The 13,368-nt window shown below is 38.3% G+C and overlaps 1 long non-coding RNA gene across 1 annotated transcript in view; it reads right to left on the bottom strand.

Moving 5' to 3' along the window:
• LOC129924639 (uncharacterized) overlaps positions 1 to 13,368 on the bottom strand; it is a 71,742-nt gene that overhangs the window by 54,274 nt on the left and 4,100 nt on the right. The gene's annotated exons all lie outside the window — the stretch shown is intronic.

Here is a 13,368-nt window from a genome sequence, read left to right as displayed (position 1 = left end):
TTACAAACAAAATAAAGGCAATAAAAAAAAGTTTTAAATTGAATGATTCTTCAATAATCCAATTCAGCAACATCAAGTGAAATTTTAAGGAGACAAAAACCTTCACAGTCTTAGAACCATTTGAGTCTGTAATGAGGAGAGCAGGTACCTTAAGGCATGATTGAGGTTTCGTCTACCTTGACATGCCAGTGACACACATGTTTACCTCCCGTGCACCTCCAACAGAGTCCGAAGAATGAGCACCTGAAACGAAGGCATCTGATTGGTTGGGCAGTCCTGTCGAGTTGGCACAATCTGATTGGTCGGGCAGTCCTGTCGAGCTGACACAATCTAAATTACGATGTAGTCATTAGCGCAAAGATTTCAACCGTGTGAGTGACTCGTTGTATTCACATGTGTTACACTTGTATACATACATACATACATACATACATACATACATACATACACACATGTATAAATGCATGCATACATATACACACAAATAAATAGCCTTTAATACAATGACAAGAAGCCCCTCCATCGTGGCTGAAGCACAAAACGATTTCTCGTGAACTGAAAGAGAGATGTGACGTTTGCTTTGAAATCCGGTTACACTCAAGTCACGGGATGGTTGGTTCTGTAGTAGTGTTGGTCCGGTTACACTCAAGACACGGGATGGCTGGTTCTGTAGTAGTGTTGGTCCGGTTACACTCAAGACACGGGATGGCTGGTTCTGTAGTAGTGTTGGTCCGGTTACACTCAAGTCACGGGATGGCTGGTTCTGTAGTAGTGTTGGTCCGGTTACACTCAAGTCACGGGATGGTTGGTTCTGTAGTAGTGTTGGTCCGGTTACACTCAAGTCACGGGATGGTTGGTTCTGTAGTAGTGTTGGTCCGGTTACACTCAAGTCACGGGATGGTTGGTTCTGTAGTAGTGTTGGTCCGGTTACACTCAAGACACGGGATGGCTGGTTCTGTAGTAGTGTTGGTCCGGTTACACTCAAGACACGGGATGGCTGGTTCTGTAGTAGTGTTGGTCCGGTTACACTCAAGTCACGGGATGGTTGGTTCTGTGGTAGTGTTGGTCCGGTTACACTCAAGACACGGGATGGCTGGTTCTGTAGTAGTGTTGCTCCGGTTACACTCAAGACACGAGATGGCTGGTAACCCTGGTTCTGTAGTGGTTCAATAGCAACATAAGCTATAGCTTCCACTTGCTTGAGGTTCCCACAAAAATAATTCCAGGGGGTTTTGGCAATTATTTTGAAGGTAAAGCAAAGGAAAATATGCCTTTGTAGCTTCACAAAGTGTTCTATATCTCAAATAGCTTAGGGCCTTGTCAATTCTAAATCCGGTCCTGGTCTGTAGCTTGCTTTTTCTCTTTGGTTTTTGGTTGTAGACAGCATTCCTCTTTACCTCGTGACGCTAAATGCTTTGAGGCTGGAGGAGCGATCAGTGGCTAACGTTTCCGAGACATCAAACAAATAAACTTTTCCACCTCCGATAAGATTTTGATTTTCCACATGTCACAGATAAACAGTATCCATGCCGCATTAAAAAGGTTTCCCACTATTATGAGATGAATATGAAGTCCACATGTCTGATAGTCGAGTCCCTAAACCGACTATTCTATGGGGAGTTATGCAATGGGAACATCTGTCAATGATGTCAGCACTGAGAGAGTGAAATACCCACAAGAGCTAAACATAAATGTTTGAAAACACACACACACCATCAACTAAGAATCTACTATAGTAGAACGTCATATATCCGGAGTGTATTTTTGTTTACAGTACGGTGGTCTTGCTAATATGCAGCTACAGATCAGCGATAATTCCTCTCAATCATAGTTAGGCTTCTATGTAAAACGCTGTGTTCCTGTGTCCATTTTACTTCAATTTTATGTTTACGTACGACGCAATTTCTCCATATGAATTTTCATTATATTGTTGGTGAAATGGGCCGTTTATAATATTCGATCGATTATCCGGACCGAGCCCGATCCCAATACATCTAGCTAACGACGAATTAAATAGAAGGAAATAACATGAACATTTGTTGACATATTTCAAGAAAAAAAAAACAACTTCCCATGACTATTATAAAAATATGTTTAAGTGAATAATAAAACAAAAGCATATAATCAACTGAAACATAGGTTCTGCTGTCTTCTGCAATGTGAATACTGAATGATGTAAATTCCATACCATGGAAAGGACACTATGTCAGCATTAGTTGTGAACAGTTTCTGATTGGAAGCTGGTCTGAATTTGTTTTTATATTGTTCGGTCTCTCCTTTCTTTTTCCCCGCTCTATCTCTGTGCCTCACTCTCTCTCGTATTCCCATTACACTCCCACACACACTCACACATAGGAGAGCTCCCATGAAAGGGATTAGGAAACAGAAGCAATCGATACGCGGGTTTCCTGAATGATATCAAGGACCATTGGTGAGATTTTCCTACAGGTCTCGTAAGTCCGGCAACTCTTTTTGACGCTCACCCTTTTGTGCGCGGTTGCGGTTCCTTTTGTTTCCTCCAAGAAATAAGAAACTAAGTTTGCGCGTTTCAAGACAGAATCAATGTCTGGTCAGCAGCAATGGGCTGCGGCTGTTAATTGATGGCAATATGTTAGGAACGACTGGCTTGCGTGACAGACGCTTGGGGGCAAGTAATGGCCACACCATGCTTCTGGGCAAGTAATAGCCAAACAACACCAGGGGGGCACGCCATAGACACAGTCTAGAGAAAAGAATAGAGGTTGGCAAATGGAGACACGTTCCACTGATCAGCCCGCCCCACTAAGGGGTAAAATCAATAAGGGAAGAGGCGAAGTTAATAAACAAAACATAGTATTGTTTTGTTATTGTATTTACTAGTGACAATGTGGAATCTAGTTTTTATACAATGTTATAAATTGTAATAGGGAAAGAAATGTGAAAAACATTATGTTGCTATTTCAAGTGTTCAGGAGGAAACAAAATGCAAGTAATACTGTTGAGTTAAAGACGGGGGAATCCTTCCTTCCCACACAACGGACAAAAAATATTCATATTCTCTAAGGTCAAAAAAAGATTAAAAAAAGAAAATTATATCTACTTTTTGTTTATATTTTTACCTACTACGCAATACCTAAAGCATTAAAAGACAGAAAGATAGAAAAGAGAAAGCCATATAGAGAAATGTGGGGGCATTACAGTGGACCAATAAAGAGAAACCTAGGACTATAAAACAAAAAACGATTATGAAAGATTTTTAAACAACTAAATGAACAATGCTAAGAACGCTGAGTCTAAAAGATCACTGCTGCCAACTAAAATTTTACAAATAATATTTGTGTCAAGCGGTAGAGAAATTTAGTTTGGCAAGCGCTAAACATTACACACAAATGATTTCGTGGTTTAAAAAATACTAGCTTGTCAATACTTCTGTACTTTGTACACCGGTTAATACCAGATAGCAATCTATTTATAAATTGTCCTTCCTATTTTTAATCCCCGATGGGGTATAATTCTATCAATAAATCGATCAAATCCAAAGTATTTAAACACATTTTTCTTTTAACTCCTTTAGTTGAAACTTCTAGTATGGAATGCAAGAGAAAGACATCAATATTCATATTAAGGCTTGCCTTGGAGTCCGAAGATTACCGAGGAATGCAGTATTTCCTGTTTCTACGCAACCCAAGTGTGACATACATATTTTGCCACAGCTAGCGCAGGCATAACCATTGTCCGCGGTGGTCACTTTAGATTTTCTTTTCTGCCGTCGACGTCTTTCCTCAGCAGCGGATTTTCTTTTGGTTTCAAAAGTGTATCTCGCGCCTTTGTAAGTGACCGCCAGATAGACATATAAGTGAGGAAAAAGCTTTTTAGAAAAAACAAAACAAAAAAAAAACAAAAAGATAATACTTCCATAGTTGATGCAAAGGTGTTCTCACAATATTTCTAGGTGGAGCACTATCCAGTGTTATAAGCAGGTGGTGACATCCAGATCTGGACGTGTCAACGTAACCCTATCTTTCGGCCGTCTTACTCAAAGTGATCAATGGACATAACGTTTATTAATCTGAGCGAGCAGCAGCCATTATTATCAGATGCAACACTAAAAGTATGGTTCTCGTGGTTCGGCCTAATCTGTTTGTGACGGCCTGACGCGAGGCCGGATCAACTTGAGCCGCGTGTTGCTATCGACATGTCAAAACATTTAGATGTCTTCCAAACAGCAAACAATCAGTTGCTTACCGGCAATCGTACAAAATATTCGATTGAATTTCCTTACTCTCACTCGCCTTTTTGATACTCTCTCTCTGCTCTTTTACATTTCCTCTCTCTCTCCTCTCTCTCTCATCTGTATCTTTGACTTATTTTTCCTCTCTAGCCACGTGTTCCTCTTATTTCCTTGTCTCTCTCCACTTCTCTCTCTCTCTCTCTTTCTTGTAATTTTCATCTCTATCTAGGTCTCACTCCTTCTCCATTCTTTTCTTTCAAACTTTATACCTTCTCTGTCAATCTCAAAATTCTCTTTTCGTCTTCTTTCTCTTTACTTCCTTTTTCTCTTTATTTATCTTTATTCCCTATTCTCTATAATTATCTTCATTCCCTATTCTCTTTAATTATCTTCATTCCATTTTCTCTTTATTTATCGTCATTCTCTATTCTCTTAATTTATCTTTATTCTCTATTCTCTTTAATTAACTTCATTCTATTATTTATCTCTATCTTCATTCTCTCTCTCCACGTTTTATATTCTCTTTTTCCACTCTTCTTTCTCTCCTTTATTTCTCTGTATAAATGATAGATGTGGTTGTACCGAGGTGTGTGTGTGTGTGCGTTTGTGTGTGATTGTTGTGTGTGTAATAGGTTGAAACAGTTCGTAGACCAGCAATGAGGTCGATGTTATTGAAAACATGTTGTTATGATTCTCTTATAATTGTTTTGTTTGTTATACTTGAGCAAACAAGAGGAACTGATTGGAAATAAAGCTGTGCAGTAAAACGCAGGCACACACACACACACTTAGTGATACACACACTCACATAGAATGAGAACGAGAGAATCTAGACAGAAAAGTTGAAAGGAGAAGAAACAAAGAGAACAAAAGAGAAAGAGAAACAGGACTTTATCAATTCATTTTAAATTATCCTATTCGTAAGCCAATGCATCACAATCCGTCATTCTGGTTAGTTCAGGATATGTACATGATCAGTCCATGATGTCACTCAGGTTAGTCCAGGATATGTACATGATCAGTCCATGATGTCACTCAGGTTATTCCAGGATATGTACATGATCAGTCCATGATGTCACTCAGGTTAGTCCAGGATATGTACATGATCAGTCCATGATGTCACTCAGGTTAGTCCAGGATATGTACATGATCAGTCCATGATGTCACTCAGGTTAGTCCAGGATATGTACATGATCAGTCCATGATGTCACTCAGGTTAGTCCAGGATATGTACATGATCAGTCCATGATGTCACTCAGGTTAGTCCAGGATATGTACATGATCAGTCCATGTTTCGTCCTTAATCTCTATAAATTGTTAACAGACAATGTCCAGCAAACATTTGAAGAAGAGCTCAACATCAAACTAAGATTTAAAATAAATGGAAAACAGTCGTTGAAAAAAAGAAAGTGGAGTAAAATAATATCGTGAAAACAAGTCGTTCAATAAAAACACACTCAACAAATTCACGAAACCAAAAGGTATTTGACACAAAAGTCACACATGAAAAGATTTTGGAGACAATGCGATTCAATCCAAACATGTCAAACAAAATAAAAAGTCAGCTAGAAGATGAAACGAAAGAAAATTGCTACAAAATATCAACAAAAGGACCGAGACACTTACATTGCAATCAATCACGTGATCTATCTGTAAAGTGAAACATTTATTACGGGAGATACGGTTGTCGTGTCGAATCAATCACGTGATCTATCTGTAAAAGTAAAACATATTACGGGTGATACGGTTGTCGTGTCGAATCAATCACGTGATCTATCTGTAAAGTGAAACATTTATTACGGGAGATACGGTTGTCGTGTCGAATCAATCACGTGATCTATCTGTAAAAGTAAAACATATTACGGGTGATACGGTTGTCGTGTCGAATCAATCACGTGATCTATCTGTAAAGTGAAACATTTATTACGGGAGATACGGTTGTCGTGTCGAATCAATCACGTGATCTATCTGTAAAAGTAAAACATATTACGGGTGATACGGTTGTCGTGTCGAATCAATCACGTGATCTATCTGTAAAAGTAAAACATATTACGGGTGATACGGTTGTCGTGTCGAATCAATCACGTGATCTATCTGTAAAGTGAAACATTTATTACGGGAGATACGGTTGTCGTGTCGAATCAATCACGTGATCTATCTGTAAAGTGAAACATTTATTACGGGAGATTCGGTTGTCGTGTCGAATCAATCACGTGATCTATCTGTAAAGTGAAACATTTATTACGGGTGATACGGTTGTCGTGTCGAATCAATCACGTGATCTATCTGTAAAGTGAAACATTTATTACGGGAGATACGGTTGTCGTGTTGAACAGACTCCATGTTGAGGAAGAAAACAAACCTACCTCACGCCCTCTGGTGGTAGAAGTGTGTGCACGGGATGTGGTGCCCCCCCCCCTGACATGTCGGCTTAGATCAATGCACCCCCAGGCTCTGATCTAAATGAAAAACATTAAGATGATATGGTTTGACACACATATATTGTGTTGTTATTGATCAGTTTGTGTTGCGAGACATGGGCCATAGGAAATGTTTAAGGTGTGTATTTGTATGTGTGTGTGTATTATGTGAGTGTATTTGTGCGATTGTAATATGTGAGTGTTTATCTGTGTGTGTGTGTGTGTAAGGTAAGAGGTGAGGTCTAGCAGCGCAACAGGCGTTGACAAGTTTAGGTTCGAATTCTGAGCACCGCATCGTTACCGATCAATGGCTCTACCTTTTTTCTCGCCACGTCGGGGGTGGGGGTGGGCATGTGTTGTCTGACACGTCAGCTCTATCTTAACGCAGCTATCGCTTCCACCAGTTTAAGTGCAGATGTCGATCGAATCTTTTCAAAGGAATTGGATACCATTGAGCAGAAATAAGGGGGGATGGGGGAGGAGGGCGCGCCACAGTTTGAGACACGTTGATCTACTTTTTAAAAAAATAATACACTGGGTCAATGTGACATTGCAGTATTTAATTTCGACTTCAAGGCCTGATGTCCTGAGAGACCAAATATTTCATTACAACACTAAAAACAAGACTAAGAGCTAATAGTGGAGATTTTCAAGATAAACCAAGCAATGTCAAGGACACTCAATTGAACGTCTCTGCTGCCAACTAGATACACAGTATCAAATCTTTTTTATTACCACTACATACAAAGTATCAAATCTTTTTTATTACCACTATATACAAAGTATCAAATCTCTTTTATTACCACTACATACAAAGTATTAAATCTCCTTTATTACCACTACATACAAAGTATTAAATCTCCTTTATTACCACTACATACAAAGTATCAAATCTCTTTTATTACCACTACATACAAAGTATCAAATCTTTTTTATTACCACTACATACAAAGTATCAAATCTTTTTTATTACCACTACATACAAAGTATTAAATCTCTTTTATTACCACTACATACAAAGTATTAAATCTTTTTTATTACCACTACATACAAAGTATCAAATCTTTTTTATTACCACTACATACAAAGTATTAAATCTCTTTTATTACCACTACATACAAAGTATCAAATCTTTTTTATTACCACTACATACAAAGTATCAAATCTTTTTTATTACCACTACATACAAAGTATTAAATCTCCTTTATTACCACTACATACAAAGTATTAAATCTCCTTTATTACCACTACATACAAAGTATTAAATCTCCTTTATTACCACTACATACAAAGTATCAAATCTCTTTTATTACCACTACATACAAAGTATCAAATCTTTTTTATTACCACTATATACAAAGTATCAAATCTCTTTTATTACCACTACATACAAAGTATTAAATCTCCTTTATTACCACTATATACAATATACCGTATACATTGTAACAAACGTGACTTATCAGCACTTTATTTTGTACACCGGTTACACCAAAAAGTTTGGCTATTTATACTTTCCCCGCCATGTCTTTCCTTTAAAGGTCTTAATAAATAGGTCAACTCTGGGTGGAATCTTGTGACACGTCTTTTCTACCACTTTCCATTCTCGGATCAAGTGGAAACTTTGCACGTGTCAACGACAACACACACGAATACATAAATAAATAAATAAATAAATAAATGAATAAATAAAAGAGAACGAAGAAGAAGAAAAAGAAGAAAAAAAATCAATGTATTTAATTAATTAATCGCAATTAATTCATATTGTTTTATTTAGAAAGAGGAAGATAAATCTTACAGCATTGAGATATGACAGAAATTATGCGGTTCTTTTCCATATAAAAAACAAACAACTTTCTGAACAAAAGTGTTGTTTTTTTTTCTTTCCTTTTTTTTTTGCTCTAATCTCCTTGCTGTTGAAATGTGCTCTCTTTTCACGAAGACAAATAAGGTCGATATAAATACTAAAAGTTTATATAAATACTAAAGGTCTATATACATTCTAAGGGTCTACATAAATACTAAAGGTCTATATAAATTCTAAGGGTCTACATAAATACTAAAGGTCTATATAAATTCTAAGGGTCTACATAAATACTAAAGGTCTATATACATTCTAAGGGTCTACATAAATACTAAAGGTCTATATAAATTCTAAGGGTCTACATAAATACTAAAGGTCTATATACATTCTAAGGGTCTACATAAATACTAAAGGTCTATATAAATTCTAAGGGTCTACATAAATACTAAAGGTCTATATACATTCTAAGGGTCTACATAAATACTAAAGGTCTATATAAATTCTAAGGGTCTACATAAATACTAAAGGTCTATATACATTCTAAGGGTCTACATAAATACTAAAGGTCTATATAAATTCTAAGGGTCTACATAAATACTAAAAGTCTATATAAATTCTAAGGGTCTACATAAATACTAAAGGTCTATATACATTCTAAGGGTCTACATAAATACTAAAGGTCTATATAAATTCTAAGGGTCTACATAAATACTAAAGGTCTATATACATTCTAAGGGTCTACATAAATACTAAAGGTCTATATAAATTCTAAGGGTCTACATAAATACTAAAAGTCTATATAAATTCTAAGGGTCTACATAAATACTAAAAGTCTATATAAACACATAAAGATCCATGGACGCAGCTAAAACATGAACAAAATCTCCGATTTACTCTGGTTCAGCCCATGGTCACAGTACCATCACGACCACATCACACACTTGTGTTCCTCTTGCTAGCCTAGACAATACCTCCATGGAGCTAATCAGCTAAGAAACACACTGCTTCATACACACACACACACACACACACAATCAAACACGGACATATTTATTGCACAAGAAAACACATACACTCACGAATGAAAAAAATCAAAAGAAATTCAACTTTTTAAAGTACCCAGTTGATAAAGAGTGTATCGATTCTAGATACTTGAATCAATCAATCAATAGTTGACATTGTATCGGTGCCATGACAAAAACAGCAATAAACATTTAGACCTTATTTCTTTGTCATTTTCAAGAAGTTACCAAAATACACAAACACACAAACATACAAACATATACACAGACTGAGTAGTAGTGGAGAGTGACGGTCCTTTGTGGTGTACTTAACACATAATACGTCTCTTCAAAAAGTTTCTATCATATTTTCCTAATGCACCATTAATTAGTAAATTCTTCATACAATGAAAGTCCGGAGATGATGTTTTGTTGGAACTCAGAGGGAAGCAACACAACCAACATATCTACTTCCGGGTCGCGATAACCTCTGGCTCACCAAGTGTGTGAACTAGAAATAGCTTTCTTTTCAGTGCTTCTCTTTTCAGTGCTTCTCTTTTCTTGAAGCTCGGGTGTTGAAGCTGTTCAGCTCGGCTACATCTGTGTCACATTCATCACCAGAGAACACGGAACAGACTTGCGGAGGATTGTTGAAGTTCGATCAACACACACACACACATACACAGCCAGTTTGCAATTACACACATACACACACATACATCAACACATATACACACAGCTTGTCTAAATCCCTCGCACACACACATACTCCACCTCTCTCTCTCTCTCTCACACACACACACACATACTACGCATCTATCACTGCAGACAATCGGTGTCATTGCAGGGCGAGCACCTAATTTCAGATTCTTCTTCTAGATGTCTGGAGATAACATGTTCACAGAGGTCTCTAGCCATGAATGAAACACACGCTGCAAGGAAGAGATCTTCTCAATGAAGTGGGGGACATGTATCGTGGATAAGTCAAAGGAAGAAGCCGGCGCTTCTATCAACTTTCAGGTCTAGGGAACTAATCAACTCCTCTTCTAGGGAACTAATCAACTCTTCTGTTTGATGCACAGCTACCACAGCTACCCATGGCTGAACTGAAGACAAGGCCTTGGATTGGAGCACAATTAGAAAATGGTCAGAAAATGGTGATGACATGGGCAGAGAAAGAAAAAAGAAAGAAAAACTCATTTAAAAACACAACGAAACAAAAAAAAAACAAAGTTTATATTAATTAATAAATCTACACTAACAATAATAAATCTGTGTGTTTCAAATATTCTTACTAGTTTTTTTTTTGTCTGGTCCAGTTGGGAAAGAGGTGGGTAAAGAAAGAAGGGGGTATCTGGGTGAATGCTACCGAGATCGCTTTTTAAATGCATTTTGTAGAAGTTGAACTACCTGATTTTGAGCTCGAGGGCTCGAACGGAAATTCTAGGATCTCGGAGAAAAAAAAAAGGTTGGGGTACAAAATGATTGAACCCAACCAAGATCTACTACAACCGATGCTCCTCTGATTCAATCCAAACAGCAAAAAAAAAAAAACTTTATTCGTAATTTATAATATCCACGTACTTTTTTCTTTAGCAAATATACAAGTAAGGATCTAATTACAATGATTTGTACATTACCGCGCCACACGAACGCCCCATTGACGCCACACACTGACGCCGCACTGACTTGGTTGTTTACATGGAGTAGCCTACATGGTGTCTCTAAATAACTTGTTGAGCTCTGTTCCAAGAGGAAGCCGTAGGGACAGGAAATGAGTGGCTACAAATAGAGCGCTGCCTAATTTTTTATTTTTGAAAGGAAAGCTTCTTGACGCCGTTGTGTCTATCCGAGGTACTGCCCAGAATGTGCAACTAGAACTGATAGAGTGGTGGTGATGTGACTTTCAAACCAAGAGAATTGAGCTCGAATCTTGGTGAAATTTGAGATTTTGAATCAGAGATTTTTAGAACCTCTTTGAGTCTACCCAGTTGTAGTACGCCCATCAGAGTTCCCCCTGTTCTAGGACGCGCCGAATTTACAAACTTCTGTACACCCTTTGACGTTATTCTAGGACGCGCCGAATTTACAAACTTCTGTACACCCTTTGACGTTATTCTAGGACGCGCCGAATTTACAAACTTCTGTACACCCTTTGACGTTATTCTAGGACGCGCCGAATTTACAAACTTCTGTACACCCTTTGACGTTATTCTAGGACGCGCCGAATTTACAAACTTCTGTACACCCTTGAATTTACGCTGTTCTAGGACGCCCCAAATTCACAAAGTTCTGTACACCATTTGACGTTATTCTAGGACGCCTTTTCAGTTCACTCAGCTGTAAGAGATACTTCAAATGTATTGGGAGCAGTAAAGGATTCTACACTGGACACCTTAGCTAACAGTGGAGCCTAACAAACTGACATTAATATCATTTCCTACATAGCGACGTGATGGCTGAGTGGTCAATCGGTTGGCTTCAGAACCCAGTGTTAGAATTCAGGGGAAGACGGAATTTCATGATTTTTTAGGGCGCCCCGGAGTCCAATCAACAAAAGTGCCTGAAATTAGTTGGGGACAAGTAAAGGCGGTTTTTCCTTGTGTTGGCCACAGAAACGGCTGACCCTTACATCATATACGCCAATAGATGGCAAGGCTTGAAACGTGTACTTTACCTTTGTTCCCCTCCCCACTCAGCCTGGATATTAAAACTTAGCTTGTAATGATTTGATAGACTAGAATGAACAGAAACATTGGACTCTAATGTTGGGAAGCATTTAGCTAATACAAATAGATAAAAAGATAACAAGGAAGTGATTGCACCATTACAGACACCAGCACCAACGTCTAGAGGAAGTGAGGGGCAGGCTACGGCCGTGCAAGATTTATTATTCGGCATTTACCCTGTCATGTGATCACAGGAAGACACGGAGAGTGCGAGGCGGAAATGAGAGAGGATATCGCGCCAGAGGAGGAGCTTAAGGGAGGCAGTGCGAAGAAGGGATGATTTGTAAGTATGAGATATTGCCGACTTTGATGGAAGCGCTGCCAATTTGACAAGAGCCCGAGACAAAGAATGCGTTTTTGATGAAACATGTAATGGATGGAAGAGAAGGTGTTTCTTTAAAGGGAGGGTGGGAGGGGGTACTCACAGGAAGTGTTTGTTGATATTTCTATTCACTTTTATGCTCTTCGTAAAAGCAGCTAGTTCCTTATATAATTATTATAGTCTACGTGTAATGAGTAGGATCTTGAATTGAAGAATTGTGTGGCTGATGGCCATTGATTCCAAACGCGTCTCAAACTAAATGTAAGGTTTGCGAGTTCTAGCCAAACTCTTCCAGGTCTATATTATATTTCAGAGCCGGGGGTTTAAACAAAAATTGCGAAAGAACATAAAAAAAAAGCCTGAAAAAGTTTTGCAAATAATCATCTTGCTGTGAGTTGCGGTCAAGCGAGCAGAAGTTTGAAGAAATGAATGTTTTAAAAGTATTGGACGTAATAGTTTCTGCTCCCCCCCCCCCTCATCCCCATGTTTGTGTGACCCCTCATTGGACACATCATTTGCACACGTCTTAGATACACATTCTGGCCACATGTCATTCGTACACGTCATCGGACAACTTCTTCGCAACGCGTCATCGCTACACGCCCGCCCCTGACAGAATGTATAGTATAGAAGAAATGAAAAACATCTCTGACAAAGTAACTCAGATGGATGTGTCTTTATGTTTCAACTAGGGTAGAAAGATTCAGACTTGGTTGAAGTCCAGAGATCTGAGATGTTTTTAATGGGGAGGAAACGTGTCAACACTAAGTGTGGGCCTAGTGGTGTATGTGTGTGTGGGGCTAGTGGTGTGTGTGTGTGTGGGGGGGGGGGACTAAACACGCGATTGCGGCCCATCTCCTGCAGTTCTAAGATTTTAATGGATCC

This window comes from Biomphalaria glabrata, chromosome 2 (assembly GCF_947242115.1).
Source record: "Biomphalaria glabrata chromosome 2, xgBioGlab47.1, whole genome shotgun sequence".
In the NCBI taxonomy this organism is placed as follows: Eukaryota; Metazoa; Mollusca; class Gastropoda; family Planorbidae; genus Biomphalaria; species Biomphalaria glabrata.
This window is presented reverse-complemented; position numbering and strand designations above follow the sequence as displayed.